At 39.1% G+C, this 10,907-nt stretch overlaps 1 long non-coding RNA gene across 1 annotated transcript; it reads left to right on the forward strand.

Annotated features, from left to right (window-relative positions):
• Positions 1–1,710: 1,710 nt before the first annotated feature.
• On the forward strand, positions 1,711–2,513 carry LOC134215986 (uncharacterized). Its single transcript, XR_009980411.1, has 3 exons — positions 1,711–2,108; positions 2,187–2,290; positions 2,361–2,513. It is a non-coding gene; the product is annotated as an uncharacterized LOC134215986 (long non-coding RNA).
• Positions 2,514–10,907: the final 8,394 nt, after the last annotated feature.

Consider the following 10,907-nt stretch of genomic DNA (forward strand, 5'->3'; position numbering starts at 1 on the left):
CCACACATGTTCCGGAAAGCAGAACAAAGGGAACCGAAGCGACAATCTTTATCTAGTAACTAAAATATCTTTTATGACACGTTTCGAATAAAATAGAGATAATGAGCTTTCGGATGCACTATAAAGGTAAAGGAAATGAAGTATGGATTAGGTGTTATGGAGAAATTTGTGTTGGAACGTCCTTAGTTCCTCCACTATCGGGTCTTTTGCCCTATTCTCATCAGTTAGTATTTTGAACTAAAAAATCAGAAGTGTTATGTACAAGACACAACCGCCCAACGTAAACTACGTAAGGCAGTTTTGTTCATTGAGGATTGTAGTGCCATCATGCATGAATATTTTTAGAAAATTCATTTGATTACTTATGTCACTAGTTTTGAACAAAACTAGCGTATCTTAAGATATGAAAATTGTTGGATACAATTGTTTAAAAAATTTACTATGAAAACCCAAATTTAGTCCTCAGTGGTAATGATGCCTTTCTTGGATCCGAATTGCCTACATTTGGGGTTTGAAGCATTTGATGAAATATTTCAATAGAAGAAGCCCTAGGGAAGCACTCTCTTTTCCGTTTGCAACATTTATTATTCAGAAACATTCCAATCATAGGCATATCTTGTTTTTCGTGAATCACTAGAAATCATAAAATGTCAATCATGTACCAAAACCCAATTAATTTGGTTGTGGTGCGCGCGAGTAGTAAACGTTGTGGACGGGAAAAGATAGTGTGTGTGTTATTACATTTTAACTCCTACTGTCTGGCAGTGTTGGTAAAATCTCAAAATCTCAAATCTCATCGGCGATTCAAACCATGCGTGAGTCAAATCCCATCAGAATTATGACCGAGAGATTTGCTCATGATTTGAATCGCAATTTGCATCATTGCATGATATTTACGTGTTCTTCATTGTTGAATGCATTGCATTAACTATTTTTCGTCTAAAACAATGGCTAATAATTATATATAAACAAAACATACGTCTCGATTGCGTTTTGACGCTTTTTAGAACGAAACCATTTTTCGGTGAGTGAGCGAAGCGATGCGATTCTGGCCGAGAAACTCAAGCGCGATGCTTCCCCTACAGAATCGCAGGCGAGTTAGCTCTTGCATGAAACCTCGATGATTCAGATTTGAGTATGATTCTATCAACACTGAGTGTCATTATGGATAAAATATTCGTGCAAACATTTTATTAATATCATTGCAAGACTTTTGAATCAGGGAGCAAGAAGGTGATAGCTCTATTGTATCTCATATAGCCTGTTTCAAGAACGTATGCGTTCCGAAGCTTTTGTCGTGTACAATAAGTACCGCATTATTGCACCCACGTATTATAAAAATATCTTAAGTGCATTCACATTTCCTGAATCAAAGTTAAATCCTTCTGATTCAGGCGCGCATTTAATTGGACAAAATATTATTAGGCCGATATAAATATTTTTTTTAAATATGTCTCACCCACATTGTTATTTTGCTCAAAAATAACAACTTGAGGGGCAACAAAAAAAATTCCGGTAAATTTTGAGAACTTTCAAAACATTGTTTAACAAATGCGAGGAGTTTATTTTATTTTGTTTCCATTTTAATATTTATTTTTTACTAGCAGACCCGTCGAACTTTGCTTCGCCTAAAATTGATTTATTCTCTGATTAATTCTCGAGTTGCAGAAATTTTTGGTTCATTTGTATGGGAGCCCGCCTTTCCACACACTTAAATCGAGAATTTCAGCTCGGTAATATTTTTTACTGATTTTATTCGGTAAAAGAAGAATTGAACCGAGAGCTCAGTTGATTTCAAAGATTTAACTGATCTCTGTAATAATTTTCACCGATGTTTCAGTTGTAAAAAATAAAATACAGAGTTTCGGTAGATTGAATTACCGATCAACTCTGTTCTAAGTAAATGTCCTGCACTTGTCAAAACATTAACCGATCACTCAGTAAAAATAAATTCACTTTACTGAACACCTGGTAAAACAAGTACCGAGTTATCAGTTCTCGACCAGGTACCGCATGTTTCGACGCCATATTTATTTGCGAGTCAGAACGAGTTTGTTTCAGTCGAGATTAATGCTATCGGTGGAAATTTTGCTTTATTGGATATTCAGGTAGGTAAAGTTCAAACACGTTTACCATCATGTATTTTATGCGCTAGTTTGCTAAAGATTTATATGATGGATTTCCAGGACAAATATGAAAAAAATGTATCATCAGCTGGCACAGTCCCTACTGCTATCTCCAACATGCGTTGTGCCGATTTTATGGAACTCGATCTATAATAAGACATCAGGTATGTAAACTCAATAAAATAACTGTTTCCGTAAAGGATTTTCTCGATAAAAAACGTTCTTATTTTCTAGATATAATAAAACGAATGAGGTTCCCTGCGTCCATCTTGGTGATAGCTTCCTGGGCGATAATGGAATTGCGCTAGTGCTACAGCAATGAGACAGCAGCAAACATATTTTGTACAAAGTTTTCTGACTCTAAAAAACAATAATAAATATAAAAGCCTCAGACTGCATGTGTTTTTTCTCATTATCAATAAGAAAAATTGAAATTAAATTACCTTTCAGTCAGTACTATAAATGACTGAAATCGGTAATTTTTTTACAGATTCACCAGTATTTTTTTACCGACTGCTCGGTATTTTTTTGACAGTTCGCTACCATAAATGTTGAACCGAGAGCTCGGTAATTGAATTCGGTTACCGAGGTTACTACCGAGAGCTCAGCTGTTGAGAAATCGGTAATCTATTTACCGAGCCCGGTGAATAGAATTAAGTGTGCAGAAGGGGGAGGCGTTGCAAACCACCACAGAAACATGTCTTCTCTTCCAAAACCTCCACACGCCAGATTTGTTTCCATTTGCTTGATCTCGAGTTATGATGAAATTGGTGTTTCATTTGTATATGAGCCAAGTTCAAATTTTCATGCCGCTCGATTCAGTAGAACAAGAAGAAGATTACCTCCTCTCCCTTGACTTTGCGGATAAATTGATTGCATTACTAGCAAGGGCATTGGCATTGATAACAATTGATCGTCTCATGCCTGCACAAACGTGCCCCTATTTGGATCACTTTTTATACACCATGCACTACATTACGCATTTTTGTTACATTTCTAGACCCACATTTGAAAAGGGCTTAACAGCCAAAATTTATTCCTTCTGATTCTTCGTCTACATATAAAGCTCTATATGTGGACGAAGAATCAGAAGGAATAAATTTTGGCTGTTACGCCCTTTTCAAATGTTGGTCTAGATTTGTTTCGACCGCGGTCACTGGTCCGGCTCCATTGTTCTACTTTTTGTGCGAAACACCGCACAAAAAGGAGAGTCCAAAAGCCAACCGTACTGAACGGCGACGGCCGAAACGAGACTCTTGCGGACAAGAAAAGAGGGTGCAGCCAAAACGATCTGATACCCTATTTTAACATTCATAACCCATAGTTTCAATATAATTTTCGAATTGGTAGAGAATCTCCGAATCGATTGATATATAAATCTTAAAAATCCATCGGAAGATAAAGGCGCTATTAAAGTTCAAAATCTTACATGATTTCGTGACGGTCTCGAATTTGGAAATTTTCATTTGTCACCCTGTATCCGAGTCTTCCCCTTAGACGTAGTTTACGTCAAAAAAAATCGTTCAAATTTCATAATCGAATTAGAAGCAAAATCCAAACTTGCATAAGTCTCACAATACACGTAAATTAAACCCGTTTCAAAAACACACCACAAACAAGTCTATCGGGATTCGATTTATCATGGAGGATACGTACGCGTAACTTACAAATCGCCCTAATAAAACTTAAGTCAATCCCAAAGACCACGTAAAAACGACTCCAGTGTGCATTACATTGGCTTGGTTAAAACTGCCAATACCACGAAGCCGGCTTAAACCGCGGAATCAATAAATTTACAGAGATAATAATTCGTGTTTCGTGCATATTTATCGCAGTCAAAACATATATTCTATCCACAAATTTGCAAACAAACGTAAACAAATCGTTTACCTCCGCATTGACAGTGAACTGTCGGATGAATTTTGACAGGTAAATGAACCTGACGGACTTGTAATTTCAATCTTACTAATAATACAAGTACTAATATTATTAGTTGGCAAAACATTATTATGCGACGCAAATTACAAGAACTTGTAATTTGTTGACTTGTAACTTGTAACTTGTAGCTAATATTATTAGTCTGATTATGCTACAGGGCCCAGATGTTCCTGTAAAAAGTTCGTTTTCAGAGTGGAATGATAGCCTTTCGGTACAACTTTGTTGTACGAGAAAGGCAAAGAGTATAAAAATCTGAAGAGTTATGTACAAGACACGACCGCTCAACGTAAACTACGTAAAACAGTTTTGGTGCATTGAGGAATGTAGTCATCATCATGCATGAATTTTTTAAGATGATTCATTCGCCCTGACCGACAGTTCAAAAAGATCACTTACAATTCAATTTTCATGTTCTCAGATAAATTAAATCTATTCTACAAGCATCCCATGTAGTTGAAATAGCGACACATTCTCACCCACATTTTACCCTCTTCCCGACAATGGCACGATAACTAAAAATTTTAACTTTAAAACGGTAAGCTCCAACAAGGATAATACGAGAATCTCGTATTGTACCCGATTTCCTTAAGCATCAAGCATTATAATACTCATTTTTAATCTCGGATTTAATAGTTAATACTCCTATTTTGGCATAATAAGAAAATCGGAGATTTTCCTAAAATGACTGCGTACTTAAATTTTCGAGGATACACACACTAGTTCACTCTCTTGTCAAATTAATGTGATGATGTGAAAACAAAACAAAAACACAAAAGCTACTGCGTATTTTGCCGATGATCCTAGTATTTTATTTACTACGTAGGTGCAATCCGCTATGAATTTATTCTTACGATGTTGGTAAGTAGCATTTATAAGTATAGTATCGGAACCATTCCCGCAGTTCTGCTATAATAACATCGTCTGTATCTTCTTCCGTTGTCGAGTTATATCAATGAATCGCCTGCTTTGAGCGTGCTTACAGCGGCACACTAGGAGCTAACTTTCTGAAATCAGTATGGCGAAAGGCATCTAAGGTTCGATTTCTCAAAATGGATCACATACAGTGGTTGGTTTCCTACCCGTCGCTACCAACATCCAGGCGCTAACGTATATGTAAAAATAGCCAGCATGAGTTAACCACCTGAAGTTTGTATGGCGAAAGACATCTAACGCGGGTTTTCTCACCAGTAGGAACTTTTCACGAAAAAATATTTGGTATCAGTTATGTGGAAAGAAAAGACAGAATCACCGTCTTCGACCAGAGGTCGCACAGACTGAACACTTAACATCTAGCATGAGACAACAGACAGGACATTTACACAACACCCAGTGGACCAGTGGAGAGCTTTTCGCTTTACGAAAAGTTTTCTCTTTACCGGGGCGGGAATCGAACCCATACTCCGCAGCACATGCGTCTAGACGATTGACGTCGCTAACCGCACGGCCACGAAGTCCACAATGTGTGAAAGGTGTCCGCTACTACGCCTACCAAATATTTGTTCGATTAAGGTTCTTATTTACGAGATATTAAACTTTAGATGCCTTTCGCCTTACTGATTTACGAAAGTTAACTCCTAGTGTGCCGCTGTAAGCACGCTCAAAGTAGGCGATTCATTAAGCACCTTAATATTTGTTAGGCGTAGTAGCGGACACCATCCTTCACAACCAGTACCGAATAGTTTTTCATGAAAAGATCCTAATTTTGAGAAAATCCGCGTTAGATGTCTTTCACCATACAAATTTCTGGTGGTTAACTCATGCTGGCTATGAATCGCCTGCTTTGAGCGTAATCACAGCGGCACACTAGGAGTTAACTTTCTGAAATCATTATGGCGAAAGGCATCTAAGGTTCGATTTCTCAAAATCAAGCACCTTCATCGAAAAAATATTTGGTAGGCGTAGTAGCGGACACCATCCCTCATAACCGATACCAAATAGATTTTCATGAAAAGTTCCTAATATTGAGAAAACCAGCGTTAGATGTCTTTCGCCATACAAATTTCTGGCGGTTAACTCATGCTGGCTATTTTACGCATATACTATAGCGCCTGGATGTGGCAGCGGCAGGTAGAAAATCAGCCACTGCCAATAATTCATTAAGCACCTTAATCGAAAAAAATATTTGGTAGGCGTAGTAGCGGACATCATCCTTCATTACCGGTACCAAATAGTTTTTCATGAAAAGTTCCTAATGAATCGCCTGCTTTGAGCGTGCTTACAGCGGCACACTAGGAGTTAACTTTCTGAAATCAGTATGGCGAAAGGCATTTAATACTCGATTTCTCAAAATTAAGCAACTTAATCGAAAAAATATTTTGTAGGCTTAGTAGCGGACACCTTCCTACATAACCGGTACCAAATATTTTTTCATGAAAAGTTGTTTATTTTGAGAAAACTTGCATTAGATGTCTTTCGCCATACAAATTTCAGCCGGTTAACTCATGCTGGCTATTTTGCGCATATACTATAGCGCCTGGATGTGGCTGCGGCGGGTAGAAAATCAGCCACTGCCAATAATGAATCGACTGCTTTGAGCGTGCTTACAGCGGCACACTAGGAGTTAACTTCCTGAAATCAGTATGGCGAAAGGCATCTAAGGTTCGATTTCTCAAAATTAAGCACTTTAATTGAAAAAATATTTGGTAGGCGTAGTAGCGGACACCATCCCTCATAACCGATACCAAATAGATTTTCATGAAAAGTTCCTAATATTGAGAAAACCAGCGTTAGATGTCTTTCGCCATACAAATTTCTGGCGGTTAACTCATGCTGGCTATTTTGTGCATATACTATAGCGCCTGGATGTGGATGCGGCGGGTAGAAAATCAGCCACTGCCAATAATTCATTTTGAGAAAACCAGCGTTAGATGTCTTTCGCCATACAAATTTCTGGCGGTTAACTCTTGCTGGCTATTTTGTGCATATACTATAGCGCCTGGATGTGGCTGCGGCGAGTAGAAAATCAGCCACTGCCAATAATTCATTCATTAAGCACTTTCATCAAAACATTATTTGGTAGGCATGGTAGCGGACACCTTCCTACATAATCGGTACCAAATAGTTTTTCATGAAAAGTTTCTTATTTTGAGAAAACCCGCGTTAGATGACTTTCGCCATACAAATTTCTGGCGGTTAACTCTTGCTGGCTATTTTGCGCTTATACTATAGCGCCTGAATGTGACAGCGGCGGGTAGAAAATCTACCACTGCCAATCAATGAATTATTGGCAGTGGCTGATTTTCTACCCGCCGCTACCACATAAAGGCGCTATCGTATATGCGCAAATAGCCAGCATGAGTAAGCTGCCAGAAATTTGTATGGCGAAAGAAATCTAACGTGGGTTTTCTCAAAATTAGGAAGTTTTCATGAAAAGCTATTTGGTACCAGTTATGAAGGATGATGTCCGCTGCTACGCCTACCAAATATTTTTCTATCAAGGTGCTTAATTTTGAGAAATCGAACCTTAGATGCCTTTCGCCATACTGATTTCAGAAAGTTAACTCCTAGTGTGCCGCTGCAGGCACGCTCAAAGCAGGCGATTCATTATCACATATACGTTAGCGCCTGAAGATTGAGAAATCGAACCTTAAAATTAAGCACCTTGATCGAAAACATATTTGGTAGGCGTAGTAGTGGACATCATCCTTCATAATCGGTACCAAATAGCTTTTCATGAAAAGTTCCTAATGAATGAATCAAATACAGTGGCTGGTTTCCTACCAGCCGCTGCCAGCACCAGGCGCTAACGTATATGTGAAAAATAGCCAGCATGAGTTAACCATTTTTTTTTTTTTTCCTGTTCGGGTGTGCCACTGCGACCAGTTATTAGATCTATTGTAGCGTTACCCGTATCCTTAGTGTTTAAGTGCATGTCGAATTACTCCATTACTATTGATAAGCAATGAAGTATCCGTTTCGATACAGTTGTTGTTTTGTTTTTTCAAGAGCACCATGACAAGGTCCCGCTATTTAGACCCTTCACAGAGAGCAATCCCATTGAAGAAAACAGAACAGTAATACTGTTTTGGCCATGCATCGGAGCCCTAGCCACATCCTTGTCTTGCTTCTAGAATATCACCAGTAAAACTCTTAAAACCCGTGATTTTGCTCTGTCTACAAGACCATTTCAAGCAAGAGAATTTGTTCAGTAATAAGAACTTCCGTGTGTTCCTCTCACTACCATTGTTCACCAGTTCAAGAAAAGTTAGTACGTATTTAAACCCCTAACTCGATTTTTCCAGCAGTCAGTTCAGCCTAGGGACGGGTACCGAGGTTTTTTAACTAATTGCTTGAAAAGTTGTTTCCACTGCATACAGTTTAGCCTCAAACCAGAGGAATTCGAGTCTTTCAACTGTCTGCAAGGTAACATTAATTATGTTTTATTTCTGAGACTGCTGTTGGTAGCGGGGACTAAATACGATGAATCCTTAATTACCACAACTTATTGCACTAGCTAGGAAAATGGATTAAGCTAGGGCTTTGTTTGGTAGATCTTACACCGCAACACACTACGTCAAAGTGATCTACCGTGTTACGGGAAATGAAATGAGTTAACCATCCGAAGTTTGTATGGCGAAAGGCATCTAACGCGGGTTCTCTCAACAGTTGTATTTTCCAACGAAAAACTATTTGGTACCAGTTATGTAGGAAGATGTCCGCTACTACGCCTACCAAATATTTTTCGATTAAGGTGCTCATTTTCGAGACATTAAACATTAGATGCTTTTCGCCATACTGATTTCCAAAAGTTAACTCCTAGTGTGCCGCTGTAAGCACGCTCAAAGCAGGCGATTCATTATCGGCAGTGGCTGATTTTCTACCCGCCGCTGTTACATGCAGGCGCTATAGTATATGCATAAAATAGCCAGCATGAGTTAACCGCCAGAAAATTGTATGGCGAAAGACATCTAATGCGGGTTTTCTCAAAATGAATTATTGGCAGTGGCTGATTTTCTACCCGCCGCTGTCACATCCAGGCGCTATTGTATATGTGCAAAATAGCCAGCACGAGTTAACCACCAGAAATTTGTATGGCGAAAGACATCTAACACAGGTTTTCTCAACAGCAGGAACTTTTCCCGAAAATCTATTTGGTACCAGTTATGTAGGACGGTGTCCGCTACTACGCCTACCGAATATTTTTTCGATTAAGTTGCTTATTTTCGAGATATTAAACCTTAGATGCCTTTCGCCATACTGATTTCCGAAAGTTAACTCCTAGTGTGCCGCTGTAAGCACGCTCAAAGCAGGCGATTCATTAGGAGCTTTTCATGAAAAAATATTTGATACCGGTTATGTAGGAAGGTGTCCGCTACTACGCCTACCAAATAATTTTTCGATGAAGGTGATTATTTTCGAGATATTAATCCTTAGATGCTTTTCGCCATACTGATTTCCGAAAGTTAACTCCTAATGTGCCGCTGTAAGCACGCTCAAAGCAGGCGACTCATTTGTATGGCGAAAGTCATCTCACGCGGGTTTTCTCAAAATAAACTTTTCATGAAAAACTATTTGGAACCGATTATGTAGGAAGGTGTCCGCTACCATGCCTACCAAATATTTTTTTGCTGAAAGTGCTTAATTTTTGAGAAATCGAACCTTAGATGCCTTTCGCCATACTGATTTCAGAAAATGAATCGCCTGCTTTGAGCGCGCTTACAGCGGCACAGAAGGAGTTAACTTTCTGAAATCAGTATGGCGAAAGGCATCTACGGTTCGATTACTCGAAATTAAGCACCTTAATCGAAAAAATATTTGGTAGGCGTAGTAGCGGACACCATCCTTCATAACCGGTACCAAATAGTTTTTCATGAAAAGTTCCTAATCTTGAGAAAACCCGCGTTAGATGTCTTTCGCAATACAAATTTCTGGCGGTTAACTCATGCTGGCTATTTTGCGCATATACTATAGCGCCGGGATGTGATAGCGGCGAGTAGAAAATAAGTCACTGCCAATAATTCATTAACTCCTAGTGTGCCGCTGTAAGCACGCTCAAAGCAGGCGATTCATTTTGAGAAAACCCGCGTTAGAAGTCTTTTGCCATAGAAATTTCTGGCGGCTAACTCATGCTGGCTATTTGCGCATATACGATAGCGCCTGGATGTAGAAGCGGCGGGTAGAAAATCAGCCACTGCCAATAATGAATCGCCTGCTTTGAGCGTGCTTACAGCGGCACACTAGGAGTTAACTTTCTGAAATCAGTATGGCGAAAGGCATCTAAGGTTTAATATCTCGAAAATGAGCACTTTAATCGAAAACATATTTGGTAGGCGTAGTAGCGGACACCTTCCTACATAACTGGTACCAAATAGTTTTTCGTTGGAAGTTACAACTGTTGAGAAAACCCGCGTTAGATGCCTTTCGCCATACAAACTTCGGATGGTTAACTCATGCTGGCTATTTTTCACATATACGTTAGCGCCTGGTGCTTGCAGCGGCTGGTAGGAAACCAGCCACTGTATTTGATTAAACATTAAACATTAGATGCCTTTCGCCATACTGATTTTCAAAAGTTAACTCCTAGTGTGCCGCTGTAAGCACGCTCAAAGCAGGCGATTCATTATTATTCGATTTCGACAATGAATCGCCTGCTTTGAGCGTGCTTACAGCGGCACACTAGGAGTTAACTTTTGGAAATCAGTATGGCGAAAAGCATCTAATGTTTAATATCTCGAAAATGAGCACCTTAATCAAAAAAATATTTGGTAGGCATGGTAGCGGACACTTTCCTACATAACTGGTACCAAATAGTTTTTCGTTGAAAGTTCCAACTGTTGAGAAAACCCGCGTTAGATGCCTTTCGCCATACAAACTTCGGATGGTTAACTCATGCTGGCTATTTTC

The sequence above is a fragment of the Armigeres subalbatus genome, chromosome 2 (assembly GCF_024139115.2).
Source record: "Armigeres subalbatus isolate Guangzhou_Male chromosome 2, GZ_Asu_2, whole genome shotgun sequence".
NCBI lineage: Eukaryota > Metazoa > Arthropoda > Insecta > Diptera > Culicidae > Armigeres > Armigeres subalbatus.